The sequence below is a fragment of the Schistocerca gregaria genome, chromosome 4, assembly GCF_023897955.1.
Source record: "Schistocerca gregaria isolate iqSchGreg1 chromosome 4, iqSchGreg1.2, whole genome shotgun sequence".
Lineage (NCBI taxonomy): Eukaryota > Metazoa > Arthropoda > Insecta > Orthoptera > Acrididae > Schistocerca > Schistocerca gregaria.
In genome coordinates this window covers 390,024,581-390,042,436 of record NC_064923.1, presented here as the reverse complement: position 1 = coordinate 390,042,436, position 17,856 = coordinate 390,024,581, and the positions used below count along the sequence as shown (strand labels likewise).

Genomic DNA, 17,856 nt, shown 5'->3' with positions numbered 1-17,856 from the left:
GACAAAACAAAGCCCCCCGCAAGTTCAAATGGCTCTGAGCACTATGGGACTTATCATCTACGGTCATCAGTCCCCTAGAACTTAGAACTACTTAAACCTAACTAACCTAAGGACATCACACAACACCCAGCCATCACGAGACAGAGAAAATTCCTGACCCCACCGGGAATCGAACCCGGGAACCCGGGCGTGGGAAGCGAGAACGCTACAGCGCGACCACAAGATGCGGGCTTACGCAACTCTGCGCACCCGATAGGAGTTCAAAAGCATCTGGACTGTTCTTCCTCATCCACTCTACAAACCGGATGTCACATCAAAGATACACTCTGTGGAAAACAGCACGTGGATGATGGGGACATTATTGTTGCAGCAAGAGATTGGTTCGGACGTCGACCAGCAGAGTGGTACCATGCGGTCATACAGGCACGCGTCCACAATAAGGTTGCGTAAGGACGATATATTGAGCGGAGATTTTGTTGAAAAACGGGATTTTGTAGCCACAATATCGGCGAATAACATTGTGTATTAGAATGCTGAATAAAACCATCCTGCTTCAGAAAAAAAAGTGTTGCAATACTTGCTGAACGTTCGTTGCATACAGGGTGAGTCAGGAGGAGAGGTACATGCTTTGTCTGGTGATACTACAGGTGATTCTGAACAAAAAAATTCTGATAAACATATGCTCTTTTCTTAACCGTCTCCGGGTAAACCAATGAAAACAGCTGCGAACGGGAAAGGTACAACAAAAATGGTTCAAATGGTTCTGAGCACTATGGGACTCAACTGCTGTGGTCATCAGTCCCCTAGAACTTAGAACTACTTAAAACTAACTAATCTAAGGACATCACATACATCCGTGCCCGAGGCAGGATTCGAACCTGCGACCGTAGCAGCAGCGCGGCTCCCGACTGGAGCGCCTAGAACCGCACGGCCACCGCGGCCGGCCGGGAAAGGTACAGGGGACGGTAAATTAAGACACTGTTATGTTACAGTTTCTTTAACTGTGTACGTGTCCTCATAGAAGACGTTCAAGAAGTCCACCGTCAACTTCAGTGCATGTTGCTTCGGTTGTAAACAGGTGCTGGGTCGCCGATCGGAGCTGTTTTGATTCCTTTACATGGGCACAAGCTTATAAAATGCGAGCGAGAAGTTCCTCTCTGTGTCCACTCCGCGCTTGTAGACGTCGCTCTTCAGCCACCCCACTAACAGTACTCCAATGGGGTAAGATCGGATGACCTCGGTGGCCAAGCAATGACTCCACGGTGACCAAATGGTTCAAATGGCTCTGAATGGGACTTAACAGCTGAGGTCATCAGTCCCCTAGAACTTAGAACTACTTAAACCTAACTAATCTAAGGAAATCACATACATCCATGCCCGAGGCAGGATTCGAACCTGCGACCGCAGCGGTCGCGCGGTTCCAGACAGAAGGGCCTCGAACCGCTCGGCCACCCCGGCCGGCCCACGGTGACCGATCCAACTAGCAGGACGCGGTGTGTTGAGATACTGTGCTACTGGCCGTGCGGAATGTGTAGGAGCTCCGTCATGCTGAAAGTACATGCGAGCTCATGTTGCCAACGGGATATCCTCCACGTATTCTGGTAACACTTGAAGAAACTCAAGATACCTTGTCCCAGTAAGACGGTTATCTGAAACAACTGTACCGATGAGCTGGTCATCATTAATACCTCACCACGCGTTGAGTGAGAAACGTCGTTGAAAATTCGTTTTCACGTAGCGTGCATATTTTCCTTTGCCCATACATGAGAGCTATGCGTGTTGTTGATTCCGGTGCGGGTAAATGTTGACTCATTAGTGAACAGAATACGTGGAATTAATCGCTCATTGGCAGTAATCGATTGACCGGCAGCATCTCCTTCACGCAGATGTTGTACACTCCGCCAGTGAAAGGGGTACAGTCCGTGCTCGTGTGCTGTGCACATCACTCGTGTTTGTGGAATACCAAGCTGGGCAACAATTCTCCTAGTGCTAGTAGTAGGGCTGCGTTGCACTATTTGAAGAATATTCTCAACTTCATTAAGAGTTTGTTGTACGGGACATTCAGAGACAACATTTACGCTGGGAAGCTTACCACGCTCACCCGATCCGTGAAACACCGTGCTAAATACCCTGCTATCTGGTACTCTGCGTTACGAAAATTGTTGTTGGTATTCTCGTACAACAGCTCTGCAATTCCCATTGGACAAACCATAGAAAAACACCATGTCACCATACTCTGCATGTGTGAAGATCCGTGGTATTGTCACTACACATAACTGTATTCGTTGTTCACGTACCAACACTGTAGTCCCGTGTACTACGACAAGCACTGTCGGGCTGAGACATGAGCCGCGCGGGGTAGCCGCGCGGTCAGGGGCGTCTTGTCACGGACCGCGCGGCTCCCTCCGGCAGAGGTTCGGGTCTTCCCTCAGGCATGGCTGTGGTGTGTTGTCCTTAGTTTAAATTAGATGAAGTAGGGCGTAAGCTTAGGGACCGATAATCTTAGCTGTTTGGTCCCATAAGACCTTACTCAAATTTACAATTTACTGAGACTTGAAGTGAACAACTGCGCCATGCGCAAGTGAGCTGCGTACTGACATGGTTAGTAAGGACGACGCTACACATTTCCTGTTCCCAGTTGTTTTCTTTGGTTTACCCGTAAACGGTTAAGAAAAGGGCATATGTTTCTTAGAAGTTCTTTGTTCAGATTCACAACTAGTATCACCCCTCAAAGCATGTATCTTTCCTCCTGACTCACCCTGTACATAACACACGAAATTTTAATCTTCTTGGCATATCCTTTCTCTACTAATACAATTCTCAGTATAGACTTCTTGTTCAGTATGTCCTTAGATAATCGTGAATGCTTATTTAATGCCAGTTATCCGGACTGAGGATTTCAGTAGGCTTTCATTTTCATTTATTCTTCCTTGTACTAGAAGTAGGCGAACATTGGAAATAACTGAGATATCTTGAGAATGTCCGTACAACAAACTCACCGAAAGTAAAAGTGGAGGGGAGACCAAGAAGAACATATTCTGGCAATATTTCAAATATGGTAATGCGAAGACTATTGACTAGCAGGTTGATCTAATAAGGAACAGAATTAACATGAATGAAAGAACATTGGAGTTTAATATCTTTTCGACAATGAGGTCATTAGAAACTGATCACAAATGGCTTTAAGCACTATGGGACTTAACATCTCAGGTCATCAGTCCCCTAGACTTAGAACTACTTAAACCTAACTAACCTAAGGACATCACACACATCCATGTCCGAGGCAGCAGCGCGGTTCCGGACTGAAGCGCCTAGAACCGCTCGGCCACAGCGGCCGGCAAACGGAGCACAGACGCGGATAGTGGAACGGGGAAGGAAATCGGCGTGTCTGCGTGTCTTTTTCAGAGGAACTGTCCCTACATTTACTTCCACCAATTTAGGGAAACTGCGAAAAACCTAAATCTGAATTGCCGGACGAGGATTTAATCCATCATTCGAGTCCAGTTTCTTATCACTGCGACAATTCGATCAGTGATGAAGAGGAAATAGCAAGGATAATGGAGATATTTACGGAGAACTAAAGGCAGAAGAGGCTGCAAATTACTGACAGTATATACAACTGGTAATAGAGGGAGGACTGTAAGGAAGAAAAATTGACCAGATTGCAAATTTTGGGAACGTAAATTGGGGTACAGTTGTGTAGACAGGAAGAGAGTGGTGCTTGATAGAAATATACGGAAAATTGATGACACTACATCCTTTATATTAAGGTACTATAGCAGAACACTTAAGATTGTTTGTTTCCGCAAGCTCGAAGACGGCAGTTGTTGAAACTCGTTGAAACGTACGCCCTATTCTAACAGGCGGCAAATTGGAATACAAACTGTGAATCGCAGTGAGAAATTCTCCCCCTGTTACATTTCACCAAAGGCGGTAAAACTTGGTTGTCTTGAGACTATCATGTATCAGTATGCTGACAATCTTTTAAGAAATGGACATAGTTTCTCAACCCGCGTTTTCTCTTATCAGTGAAGTATTTTAGACCTCTATAAATGGTAAAAACGAAGTATGTATTCTATTTATTTTTTTGATTTATTGTTGAAGTACTTCTACGAATAGGTTGTGGCCTTTCAACCCGTTATCTCACACATAACCATTTCCCATTCCTACGCCGTAATTAATTATCTCATCTTCTGATCTGCATCTCTGTTTGTTACAGGAATCGACATGCGGAGCGGCTAGCGTCAAAAGCAGCGGTAAGTACTGCCTTTTCTTGATGCATCCTACAATACGTAGCACTAACGCAACACAAAGGACGTACGGCATACACTGGTTGCTAAAGTCGTAGCAATAGTACCACAGTAGAGTAATTACAAGTGGTTTTCCTGTACGGTTTGGTGATACTTGAGAAATGTTTCTTTCAAAATAATAGTGTAACATTTTATGATACGTTACATTTGCGAAAAGTCACCTTCGTCGATCTAATGCTGTTCTGATGGCTCATTGGGAAATCTGTCTGTTCGGAAATACGTCATGAAGTTGCCCTATAGTGAAGTACTCTCACGCTGGCTTTATCTGCTATGCTGACAGCGCTTCTTATTCCGCATGTGACTAAGGAGGCTATATAGGAAGTGTTCCTACGTAAGCACCTGCTAACATACATGTTTTTCGACATTCAGAAGATACGGGATGTTATTTGAAGTTATACGTAGGTTACTTAGGTTTCTCAATCTTTGTGCAGCAATTGCGAGACTACTACAATCTTAGGAACAGATTTTGCAGTAAGCTTGCAGATAATCTGAAGCTAACAATGGGTCTGTGGTGCACCTTTCTAGCAGTAATGAATGATGAAGAAAAACGGACCGGTTAAAACCGACACCGTTATTTTATTTCCGAATAACCGGTATTTTTTTGGCCTCGGTTATAACACGTGTTTTCCAGTTTTCACTAATAACCAGGTAAAAAAACCGGCATACCAGTTTGCCGTGGCAGCACTGCTAAGATTTTTCGTTTCTGAGTAAAACTTTTTTTTAAAAAACGAGTAAGTTTATTCGTGAAATTTCCTTTGCTTTTAAATATTGGATTATTGTAGGAACTGGCAAATGTGATTCGCCGTATTTTTATGACGATGCCTACAGTAAGAAACTAGCAACAATAATATGACATAAGAATCGGCACAGTATCGGGGGACAATGATGTACCTGTTGCCTTGCGGCATGGCCTATTAGACGGTAATCTCGTACGTGCTGTGTGCAAGATTTGTCCCCATCTGATCGATAAGGCGGTTTCTCGCTGTCGTCCCAGGACATCAGTTGTATTGGTGAATGGTACCATCCATAGTTTGGAATTATTTTACAAAGAGTGCTCCATTTTCTGTGAAAGATTAAAAAAGGGAGGAGGCACTACAAACTTGCGACACTATAGAAGGCGAAAACATCCACAATGTTCCTTGGAAGAGAAGGTAAATTTAATTGATGTACCTTTCATTTTACTTACGTGTGGTCATGATCTGCTCCTCTTCCACCTTCATTAGAATCTTTCACGCGCTGTTTGAAGTCTACGTTTATTAAAGGAAATAAAAGTAATGAGAAACTGAAAATCAATTATTTCACAAACTGGTCGTTTTTGTGCGGTTTTAACGGACATGTTAAATTGGAGACTAAAATACCCAGGTGTAAACGAAAACCTGTTGTTTCAGCGATAACTGCTATCTCTAGTGGTAATATGTTCGCAGTAGCTATAAAGAACATATATCCACTTTGAGCCTTGGACAACAGCTCCTGTTTGCGAACGATTATCCCACATTTTATTCTTTCCAGCCTTTCTGCTAAAATTTAGTAGTTGCAGATGAGATGTTATATCGGGTTTCGGCACAACAATGTGTCTGTGAATGTTGCGTTTTTTGCATTGGATGTATTAGATTGGTTCCATCTTCGTCACTGAAAATTGTAGAACAAGCACTAAATCAGTTTGTGGGGAAAATCTGGAGATGGATACATAGAGTAACTGATTCCCAACCAGCTGCCTTCATTGTCTCATTTCTTAGAGCATAATAAATAGTTCCGCTTTCAGCTGTGCACCGTCAGGTTTAATATCGCCAAAAAATAATATTTTCGGCTCCATTAAATCGGATTGTACGAATGTGATACTGGAAACACATTATGCTCCAACATTTCTTTGGGAAAATCGGGCATCTGTTTCGATAATTGTGTTTCCCGCAGATCCAAGTTCATATAGCTGTGGATGGACACCACTACATTATCATAACACCGAAAGCAGTAAACTGTCGTTGATGATCATTCGAGACGCCGTAAACAGGTAGGTTTCAATCGGTATGCGCGTTCAAACTAGGCTCCGACTATCCTGATTTAGGATTTCCATGATTTCCCTAAATCGTTTCAGGCAAATGCCGGAATGGTTCCTTTCAGAGGGCACTGCCGATTTCCTTCCCCATCCTTCCCTAATCCGAGCTTACGCTCCGTCTCTAATGACCTCGTTGTCGATGGGACGTTAGACACTAATTTCCTCCTCCTCCTCCTCCTTTCAAGCGATACCACAATCAGTGTGGCTTGCGCAGCTTTTCAGATCCAAGCTACAGTGGAGAACTTGCCCATAAATCGCCCGCAAAGCCTATCAGGAGACCAACGATGGGCGGATAGCACGTGGCGTTTTTGGGTGATGTATATAACGTTCTGACACAGTGATACAGCCAAAATTTATCGTGCATGTTAAGGAAGTCTGACATGAGTTTGAACTACGTAGTATGAGCTCAAACAAAAATTCAGAAGTGTTTTTTCAATATTTGAAAATAATCATTTGTTATTGTAAACGATGGCTGGCCATGGGATTCCATATAGCACACGCGCCACGCATGCGGGCCGCGGGCCGACAAAGATTTCCATTGTCTCGGCTTTTCTCGGTTCTTCTCGGAAGTATTCGCTACAGCGCAACATTTCCTTCTGTACTGTTGTGTGGCTTTTTTTCGGTCGGTAATATTCTCTTCAGTTTGGGAAGATCGTGGTGTCAGTGCTGTTTTCCCTTTGTTATTTCCTCATGGTATGAAGGACGTTCACAGGTCCAGTGGCTGTTTGCATAAAAAGAGACTGTCCAGCAATCCGTCGTCACAAACCTTTAAAACTGAATGGGAATCACAGAAGAGAGCGATAAGAAGTCTCAATATGTATTATGCAATTGCATCCGCAGGTACTGCAAAATTTGCTGTGAAACGACGTTGCAATACCATGCAGAAAGAATTTAAAAATTGGCAAAGAGGGAGCAAAAAATTACAGTGAACGTCAGATGGGATTCACTGTTCTTACATCAAGAGGTAATTTGTGCTAAATTTGTAGACATGCAGCACGTGAGGAAATTGTTAGTACTAATAATAAAAATTTTGAAGTCTTCTGCGTTATTTCATTGTCAGTTGCAGAATTTTTCAGTGGAACTGAAGAGTATGGTGAATTTATAGGTTACTGCAAAGTACACTGGTTAAGTCAAGGCCATGTATGGAAGATTTAAAAGCCGCTATTGTTGACTTTATGAAGGGAAAAGGAGAGCAGAAATAAAGTTCGAACCTTTAGAATGGACTGCAGACCTCGTATTTTAAGTGGACTTGACGGCACACTGCAGACAGTAAGACACTGCGAAGTGAGAAAGAATGTATTTCTGACTTGATGGACAAGCATTAAAAAGAAAATCACTGTGTATAAGGGGCAAATTCCGACAAACACTGTCCAGTTCGCTAATTTCAGTGGCATTAAACAAAACGCCAGGTTTGAAGATTCATTGTGGCCTTGCAGAAATTTTAAGGATAATTTTCTAAATATTTTGAAGACTGCCAATCTCACATCCGTTTTGGAGGTACATTCGAGGCCTTTTGCCATTTCAATTGAAAGCGTCCCCATGCATGCGAAGATGCAACTGATTTATCTGCAATGTAATCCCTCTTTTAAAGGCAAATTCATTTGCATTAAAATTGTCCAGAATGGCTACATTGTTTTCTCCAGGTTTCCTCACTTCCCCCCCCCCCCTCCCTTGAAAATTACTACAGTGTTTCGACCAGCACTTGTGTACAAAAGTTCTTGTGATATTGTCTGTGTCTGTTGGTAGGCTGACAGTTTTTAAACCAGATGATAACTGTATTATGTCTTCAGTGCGCCAAAAATGACAAATTCTCAGACTCTCTTTTGTTTGTGATTGTCGTTAAGGAATGTGAAATATGAAACCAAGTCCTGTACATTGCGACTGCAGCTGCGATATGAATGAGGCAAATTCACAGTAGTCCCCTCTTCCCTCTCCTTACGCTCAGCCACGGTGGCTGGGGAGTGTGCAAGTAGGCTGAGCATAACGGCACTTATGCCAGGCACATCTCCCGAGCCGAATCGTTGGCCGCCTCTGTTCTAAACGAAGGCGTGGCCTCAGGACTCTAATCTCTTCGGAGGTTACGTCACGAAAATGGCTGATCACTGGTTGATTTATTGCTCTGATTCCATAATGCCGTGTAGTCTACCCAGCACTGTAACCAGTAAATGAAAGAGTCAGAAACGTCCGAAATGTCTTCTTTCAGATGTGAAGATTAAGAAGTGGATGCCTTGTTTGTGCGGGGAAGCAGAAATCTTGGAAAAGTAAAGTACAGAACGCCGCATTGAATGAGGCATGTAGGCTACACAACATGATTCGCTTTGTCATCGATTTTATTGAGAGATTTGATAGTGCATCAGTTTAATGCGGGATTGCTTGTGATCTGTCCTTTGTAGAATCAACACACCGATCCTGTAATAATACCTTTCATTCAGTCATGCATGGTGACATCATACTGACATGTTCTCGCACACACTGTATAATGATGGCCAATGATTTTCAACTCTGGCAGGATGTCAATTTTTTATACGTATATTGAGGCTATCAAATTACGTTACTTGTTCTCTGTTTGCCTAAAACAGGCCATATGTGTGAATCTTTCTGTTTATGTGGCATTAAAATTTCAGTATGCATCTTTATATTTTTGAGCTTTATACAATAATGCAGATTACAATAAAAGAACACGATGTATTCGGTGATGTGTGTGTGTGTGTGTGTGTGTGTGTGTGTGTGCGCTTGCGTGATTGTGATGTTATAAAGGTAGTATGGCGATGTAAGTGCTGTTCTGTCACCTTCTGAAGGCCGCTTACAGCACCCACTGTTTCTACTCTTGCAATTACGTTTAGTACTTCAGGTGTTATTCTAGCTACGGTAATTGAAGCACTTAAACATTACTACCTCCTTAACAACCGCTAGTGACCTCAGATACTGCGTAATGGAAAAGGTCGGTCAAATGTGATGTTATCGTATAGCCTTGGTTGCAGCTTTTCTATTCCGCCAAGCTACTTCTTGCGAGTGATAATAATAATGAAAAAAAGGTCCCCAGCCAAAATGACGAATCGATAGACGATATTCAACAAATTCACCAAATTTGGTCTTTACTATATTTTGGTTCTTATTACAACTTTTTCTCTTTTAATAATTTCTATCACCGAAGAACAAGCTAATGCGGGTAGGTAGCTGAATAATGACTGCTTTCAGAATAGGTCACATGCACACACTTAGAAAGTTTTGGTCCATGGAAATAACGCTGGAACGACAATAATACCTACTTACGTTTCTAAAGGTAAGATCAACAACACTGCCTCTTAAAACATGTATTATACACAAGAAATATTTTACAACACTTTTGTAAGTACCGAAATGATTGCAAAAGGTATTATACTTGGTTTTTCTCAGTTTTATTGATATAGTTACTTTACGAAATTTCTTGGACAGAAGGTCCCAATAACCAAGTTCACACACTAGGTAGAATTGTTATTTACGTACTTCCAATGCAATCTACAACTCTCCACATTTACTTTAATTGCTGCACTTGAGTGATAATTTAAATTTACTTTGAAAGAAAACACTCAGATGTGCAATAATGTTTCACACCAATGGATTCTCGGTTTCTTTCTCTTGAATGTTAAATGAGTCGTTTTGCGTTAAAAAAACAATTAAATGATTATTGAATAAAACACACAAAAACTTGTCAACCCAACTCGTATACAGAACTATGGCCGGTTAATTTCAGTATTGTGATCGTGAGCACAGTTGCTGGAGAGTTAGGTGCGTAGAAGGCACGTACCGTTTTGCAGCGACGGAGATTGTTACACTACTGGCCATTAAAATTGCTACACCACGGAGATGACGTGCTACAGACGCGAAATTTAACCGACAGGAAGAACATTCTGTGATATGCAACTGATTAGTTTTTCAGAGCATTCACATAAGGTTGGCGCCAGTGGTGACACCTACAACGTGCTGACACGTGGAAAGTTTCCAAAAGATTTCTCATACGCAAACAGCAGTTGACCGGCGTTGACGGGTGAAACGTTGTTGTGATGCTTCGTGTAAGGAGGAGAAATGCGTACCATCACGTTTCCGACATTGACAAAGATCGGATTGTAGCGTATCGCGATTGCGGTTCATCGTATCGCGACACTGCTGCTCGCGTTGGTCGAGATCCAATGACTGTTAGCGGAATATGGAATCGGTGGGTTCAGGAGGGTAAGACGGAACGCCGTGCTGGATCCCACTGCCTCGTATCACTAGCAGTTGAGACGACAGGCATCTTATCCGCATGGCTGTAACGGATGGTGCAGCCACGTCTCGATCCCTGAGTCTACAGATGGGGACGTTTGCAAGACAACATCCATCTGCACGAACAGTTCGACGACGTTTGCAGCAACATGGCTCGGAGACCATGGCTGCAGTTACCGTTGACGCTACATCACACACAGGAGCGCCTGCGATGGTGTACTCGACGACAAACCTGGGTGCACGAATGGCTAAACGTCATTTTTTCGGATGAATCCAGGTTCTGTGTACAGCATCATGATGGTCGCATCCGTGTTTGGCGGTGAACGCACATTGGAAGTGTGTATTCGTCATCGCCATACTGGCCTATCACCCGGCGTGATGGTATGGGGTGCCATTGGTTACACGTCTCGGTCACCTCTTGTTCGCATTGACGGCACTTTAAACAGTGACGTTACATTTCAGATGTTACGACTCATGGCTCTACCCTTCATCGGGTCTCTGTGAAACCCTACATATCAGCAGGATAATGCGCGACCGCATGTTGCAGGTCCTGTATGGGCCTTTCTGGATACAGAAAATGCTCGACTGCTGCCCTGGCCAGCACATTCTCCAGATCTCTCACCAATTGAAAACGTCTGGTCAGTGGTGGCCGAGCAACTCGCTCGTCACAATGCGCCAGTCACTACTCTTGATGAACTGCGGTATCGTGTTGAAGCTGCATGGGCAGCTGTACCTGTACACGCCATCCAAGCTCTGTTGGACTCAATGCTCAGGCATATCAAGGCCGTTATTCCGGCCAGAGGTGGTTGTTCTGGGTACTGATTTCTCAGGATATATGCACCCAAATTGCATGAAAATGTAATCACATGTCATTTCTAGTATAAAATATTTGTCAAATGAATACCCGTTTATCATCTGCATTTCTTCTTGGTATAGCAATTGTAATGGCCAGTAGTGTACTGGTCTTCGTGGCGTCGAATTACTCGACTTACACCAGCGCAATTTTGAGTTTGGCTTTCCTGGGGATCTGCATCGGTCTAAGTAATGTATGCCTTAGACCTTTCCCATCCAAGAACCAACACTCGTTGCAGACATAATTTTCTATCTCATCTAAAGCGTTGCAGACATGTACCTTAGCACTTCCCCTTCACTCACGTCTATTAAGAAGTTAAACTTTTGCCTTTGTTTAAACAATACTGCGGAGTACAGAGCGCATCAGCTTTTACCACCTGCCCCACAGTGTGTTGCGCCTGTCTCACCCGCTCCGCTTCTCTCCTCTCCTACCTGCATCCTTTAGTAGCAAAAATTATCCACCTTTTCTGACCTTTTAGAACGTTAGTAGATCCCTACTGGTTTTTACCTATATTTAACTTTCTCCCTGAGCTGATGTCGACTTCACTTTACCAATCTAACAACCCTACCACAACAAAGGTCAAAATTTAATAATGGTTATGGTGTTTCTCACGCTGCTAAATACTGCATTTTCGGACAACAGCAAAGTTATTATGTGGTAGGTGTCATTAGAGCACAGTTAATAAAATTATTTTATGTAATAATGAATAAACTAGGCACTCATATTTTCGTGTTTCCCACACTGGTCTCGTTGTAAAATCATAACTCAGTCGTCGAAAATCTAGGTGGTGATGATTCCAGTCTCGGCTGCAAAGAGGCCTAAGTTTTATTCCGCGATATTCAAAAGTTTTGCAGATGCGCTTCACAAACCATTCTTGAAGATTACACTTTTGTAGGACAAAGGTGATGTAAAATAGTAATCAGCACTCCTAATTTAAGTTACACTTCTTTTTTATTACTTTCTCTGCAATATCACGTAACTCATAAAACATCACTTCACTATGCAAAACATACTTGAAAACATCTTCCTCAGTGTTAAAGTTCACATTTTATAAACTGGCTAAAATATGCGTCTTTCCAACATGACGTCCAAGACTTGACTTTCTCAAGGTCCGACTCTCTAACTAACTCAAGAGTTACATGTACGTCAAAGATCATAGTGACAAAAGAAAGAATACACACAAGAATAATATCATTGCAATATAAACATATAGGTGTATCAAAGTACCTCTACATTAATGAAATCAAATCTGAACGTTGTCTCAGAAATATGTCAACTACTTTACAGAAAAACAGTAGAATATTACTGGTATCGAGAGGCTAAGTTGAGGTGCCGTAATGGTTACGTAATTCAAGTACCTTTACACTAACAATTATACATAGTTAAATAAATGATATTTATTGTTATTTACATAATATTATAGACATTTGTTAAATTCAAATATAAACATTAAACTTCAAATAGTCAAAGAATATTGTCTTCTGCAAACATTCTACATACTGTACAACTCGCATTCTTTACTTCGTTAGTGCAAAGTTTCTCGTCTTTTTAAGGTCGATAGTGTTACAATTTCTCTACATATCTTTTTTTAGAGGCATTCAGTTTTCATTTTCATCTGGAGTATGTCTATTTCAGCAGGAATTCAACATAGTTAGGTGTACTTCAAACTTATTTATCTTAAATAAGATTAAAAGTTTCGAGACTCGATTAATAACAAATATAGAAACATTTAGAGGGTGGTTTTAATGCTTCAGGTGGTCTACATTGTTTCCCCCTGCCACCTTACCCCCCCCCCCCCCCGCCCCTCCCACTCGAATACAATGCACACGACATTCATACACCCACGTTAAACTGTCAGAAAAGTCCTTCTTTGGGACCTTGTTCACCTCGCGCGTCACATTGTGTTCAATGACGGTCATGTCGTGAAAACGTTTACTCTCCAAGTAGATTTTGCAATTTTTCCTTTCATGGTAGGTTCGTATTGATAATACCGAGTCTCGTCATCCATGACGATTTTTTTCCAGGAAAGAGCTGTCCGCGTTTTGCATTTCAATCGAGTCGCAGCAGACGTCCACACGTCGTTGTTTTTGTTCGGGAGCCACAGACTTTTCTCTTCTTTAAAACATCCTCGAGAATCTGTTGAGCACTTGATTTGCTGATGTTGCTTCATTGCGATTTGTGTCACTCTAGTGCTGACACGCCACCGCCGTATTCCGTTACTTGACACTGCCCACTGGTCGAATGCACATCTTTACTTTACAGTTGTTAGTTCAAGCTGCCACGGTAGTTACCGCTCGTCGTTTATACGCTAGGGGGCAATAATGAATGGACGGTGTATGTAAGGGCTGCAATGCACTAAGTGCGGCTGACCATGATGGCTTGGATACAGGGATCCTTACATGACAAGCTACTAGGCCTCTTCTTTAAGATTTTCACTTATAATCATTCATTAGACGTCACATAAAATACTTGGATAGATTGGTACCTTTTTAACACAAAGTAAGAGTTAATGAGACCAAATCTTTAAAATAAATGCAGCAATTGCAGTTATAAATCGTGACTTCATAAACTTGTAAAATAACTCAGAAATATCTGAACGGATGATGCCAGTAAAATTCTATGTTTAGGTAGAACAAATGAACGTCCAAACCGTTCATCAACAACAAATATTTTAAGCTCGCACAACGAATGAATTAAAAAAAACTTAACACTGATGATTGTAGACTTTTGAATGAATTAGTTAAAACTTGAAAACATCATTGACAATTACAGAGGAAAAAAGCTTTAGCAACAATTAACTTTATTCGAAATGTTTTACAAACGTTTAATTTCAATAATTTCGAACTGACTCAATTCAAAAACAACTGACAGTTTAAGCAGGTCGCTGGCTAAAATGGAGCGTCGTAACTTTCATGATCTGGCCAGACCTAAACTCCTTCACTCAAATGTCACGTTACTTGTAAGTGGGCTGCTTCTGTGTAGGCAGCGCTGTGTAGCGCTTTGCATTGGATCTCTGACTGCGCTTTCTTTGTAATAGACTCTGTGGCTGCTCGGACTCGTTGCAAGTTAATCGCCAATAGTGCTGGGCAGTTGGAAGTTAGTCGCCAGCAGTGCTGGAAGTACTGTTGGGAGTTGGAGGTGAACAGCCAGCAGTGATTGATGTTAGATGTGAGAAGTTAGCATTGATGGAGGGTAGATGTCTGAAGTGTTAGCGAAAGGTAACGATCAGAAAGTATTCGACCTGGAGATTGAGAATTATTCATGTTTATATACCTTTGTACTAGATGTCAATGACGATTTATATTCCTGTCTGAACTGGATGGCCCATTATTAAGGTAAAAAAAAATATTATTTAGCTTTCAATAAAATTTTTCCTCTGCTAAACACATGCCTATTAGTAGTTAGTGGCTTTAGTAGTTAGAATCTTCTATTTAGCTGGCAGTATTGAAGCTCGCTGTATTGCAGTAGTTCGCGTAATGAAGATTTTTGTAAGTGCTTAATGAAATGTATAGGTTATTGTTAGGATCTCTCTTTAGTCAGGGCCGTTCTTTTGAATTAATTATTTGAAGTCATGCTTTGAGCAGTCAGATTGCATTGCGCTAGTATATTGGGGGTCTCAATCATTCAGCAATTTAAGTACTGTCACACTCACTTAAATAAAGAAGTTTCATACTTTAACAAACGCTGGCGAAAATGGATGGAGGTCCCTCGCTTGTGGCGGCGGCGTACCAGACTGAAGTCACGTGCACAGGAGCTCTCGCTACGCTACCCCAGGAAGCTCACGTGTCCGGCATGCAAGCCGCTCGGCCCACACCAGCCACGCCCTCTCTACCTGCAGGCTTCTGCTGTCACCCAGACCCAGCTCCGCGATTGCCCGCGGCTTAAGCAAGCATTTTCATTCGGTGCGCGCGGCCTCTGACCACAGTCAGCCGGTCCAAAGACTCAAAGCGACGTTGACAATCGATAGGTAGGCAACGACAGCATCAAGAGCGCTAAAAGCTTCGGTGTCAAACCGGCAAACAAAACACACTATCACCGCTGTCGTCGTCTCTGTGAAACGTACAGGCGCAGAAGATGGCTCATTCGCCCTCTGCTTACCTGCCGTTATGATGATGGAACACGATCTAGCAACCGTTGGCTGTTTCAAAGAACATAATCACGGTTCCCTGTTTAACGTTAATGAACACTCATTTGACGTTATCATACAGCTTAAGTATAGAAAAAACTTTTTTCAGGAAAATCGTGTGGTGTACATACAGGGAGGAAAAGAGAACTAGAGAACCAGCAGACACGTGGGAAACCATCTGAGATGGACGAAATCACGTAGAGTACTTTCTTCATCCATTGCCCCACATGCTATGAAAAACTTTAATGAGAAGTTGTCATGCATCACTCTTTTTCCGGGCGTGTCATGAGTCCGTGGTGGCTTGTGGCAGAACAACACAAGGATTTTAAATGGAGACATCCTAACTGTGTGTACTGGAAAATCAAACATGGACGTCGGCAAATTTTGCAATTTCGCCGGCCGTTGTCGCCGTGCGGTTATAGGCGCTACAGTCTGGAACCGCGGGACCGCTACGGTCGCAGGTTTGAATCCTGCCTCGGGCATGGACGTGTGTGATGTCTTTAAGTTAGTTAGGTTTAAGTAGTTCTTAGTTCTAGGGGACTGATGACCTCGGAAGTTGAGTCCCATAGTGCTCAGAGCCATTTGAACCATTTTTTGTAGTTTCAAAATTGCTCTGTTGCACTCATGCGTAGAGACATAAAGGAACATATGGCCAGACAACTGCTTTCGGCAACGTCAAGAAGGCAGATGCCTGAACTCATGCAGCTTTGGATGTTGCTGGAAAACTTCAGTCGGAAGGTATTATAAGAAAGAGTTTAAGCATTTCCGTAGGAACAAGTTACTTGGAGAATTCGCGGAGATGAGAGGAACGGAAATGACCTCCCGTAGTTCCTTATGCTGTGTTTTGCTTATAGAGAAATCTTCAGCGAATACTTGGCCAGATAACCGTAGTCGCAGGGGCGCTTCAATCTTTAGTCGATATGGCATCGGTCTGCATGCTGCAATTAGATAACTATTTATTCACCTTTTTCAGGTGTCTAATACTTAAATTTGCATATAGTAGCAGTAGAATGTGTTGATTTGTAATGTAGTGTAGTCACGCATACACAAGAGTTTGGTGTATACAAAATTGTTTGATGACTCAGTGCTGCGGTGTTATACGAGGGTTGGAACTCTAAAAGTGGCAACTATTTATTTACAGCTCGTACGAAATAAATACGTGTTTCGAAGTTTTACTGACCTTCAGAGCAGTCACCAGCATTGTGCATAACCCGTTGCCAGCGATGTAGAAGTCGTAGGATACTCTTAGCAGTGCCAGTTATGTCGACAGTTCGCGCGGCCCTGTATATTGCCGACGAATTTGTAGCAGTTCTGAAGCAAATGCCGTGAAGTGTTTCGTTCAGTTTAGAAATCGAGTTGAACTTACGAAGGCTTAAGTTATGGGAGTGCAGTATCTGGTATAGCACTTAGCAGCCCCATCAGTCAAACAAATCAGTACCAGCTTGCACTGTACCTGGTTGAGCATTGTTTTGCAAAATGATGGTCAGGTCCTACAGAAAGTGTCATCACTTCCTTCTCTATGCTGTTCATTTTTGGAACCATCGCCAACAACGGGTTATACACAATGCTGGTGCCTACTTTGAAGGTCAGTAAAACTTTGAAACACGTATCTGTTTTGTACGAACTCTAAATAAATAGTTACCACTATCAAAGTTCCAACCTCGTAGTATGCATTTAGAGACCAATATTGTTTTATATATTCGTGTCCAAAATGAAAGTAGCAAACAACTGTCTCCCAGTCCAGTTTCTAATCACGATATAATCATACAACCGTCAATAGATGTCCGTACGACAGCGTTCTGCACGGAAGATAACATTCCGGTGAACGAACAACCCCGCCAACGATGACGGCAGGATACCTATGAAACGGGGTAGTGTTTCTCGGGTAGTCCAAATCGCCGTTTACCCAGTCGTAGACGGTGCCGTAGAGCCTACCAGACTCTGTAGTGGGAAGACACAGGAAGAATGGAAGCAGGACAGTCGCAAAATTATGTCGGCCGTTAGCTTAACGTGAACCGTTCTGTTGTTTTTCGGACGTGGCGACAGTTCATACAGATCGGAACTGTATGCCGAAGACCAGAGCAGGGCCTACCAAGTGTGACATCAGAGAGGACTGTTATCTGGCTGTAAGGGGACGAAGGTACTGCCTTAGTACTGCACGGCAACTGGCATCTGACTTCACAGCATCCACTGGACGTGTTGTATCGAGACAAACGGTGTACAGAAGGCTCCTGCAGAGTGGCCTTCTTTGCCGGAGACCTAATTTACGTGT

The 17,856-nt window shown here is 42.7% G+C and overlaps 1 protein-coding gene across 2 annotated transcripts in view; it reads left to right on the top strand.

Annotated features, from left to right (window-relative positions):
* LOC126268161 (glucose transporter type 1) overlaps positions 1-17,856 on the top strand; it is a 1,240,707-nt gene that overhangs the window by 308,705 nt on the left and 914,146 nt on the right. For both annotated transcript variants that reach the window (XM_049973724.1, XM_049973723.1), the window contains exon 2: positions 4,220-4,256. The gene's annotated coding sequence lies outside the window, so the exon portion shown is untranslated. The remainder of the gene's footprint in view (positions 1-4,219; positions 4,257-17,856) is intronic.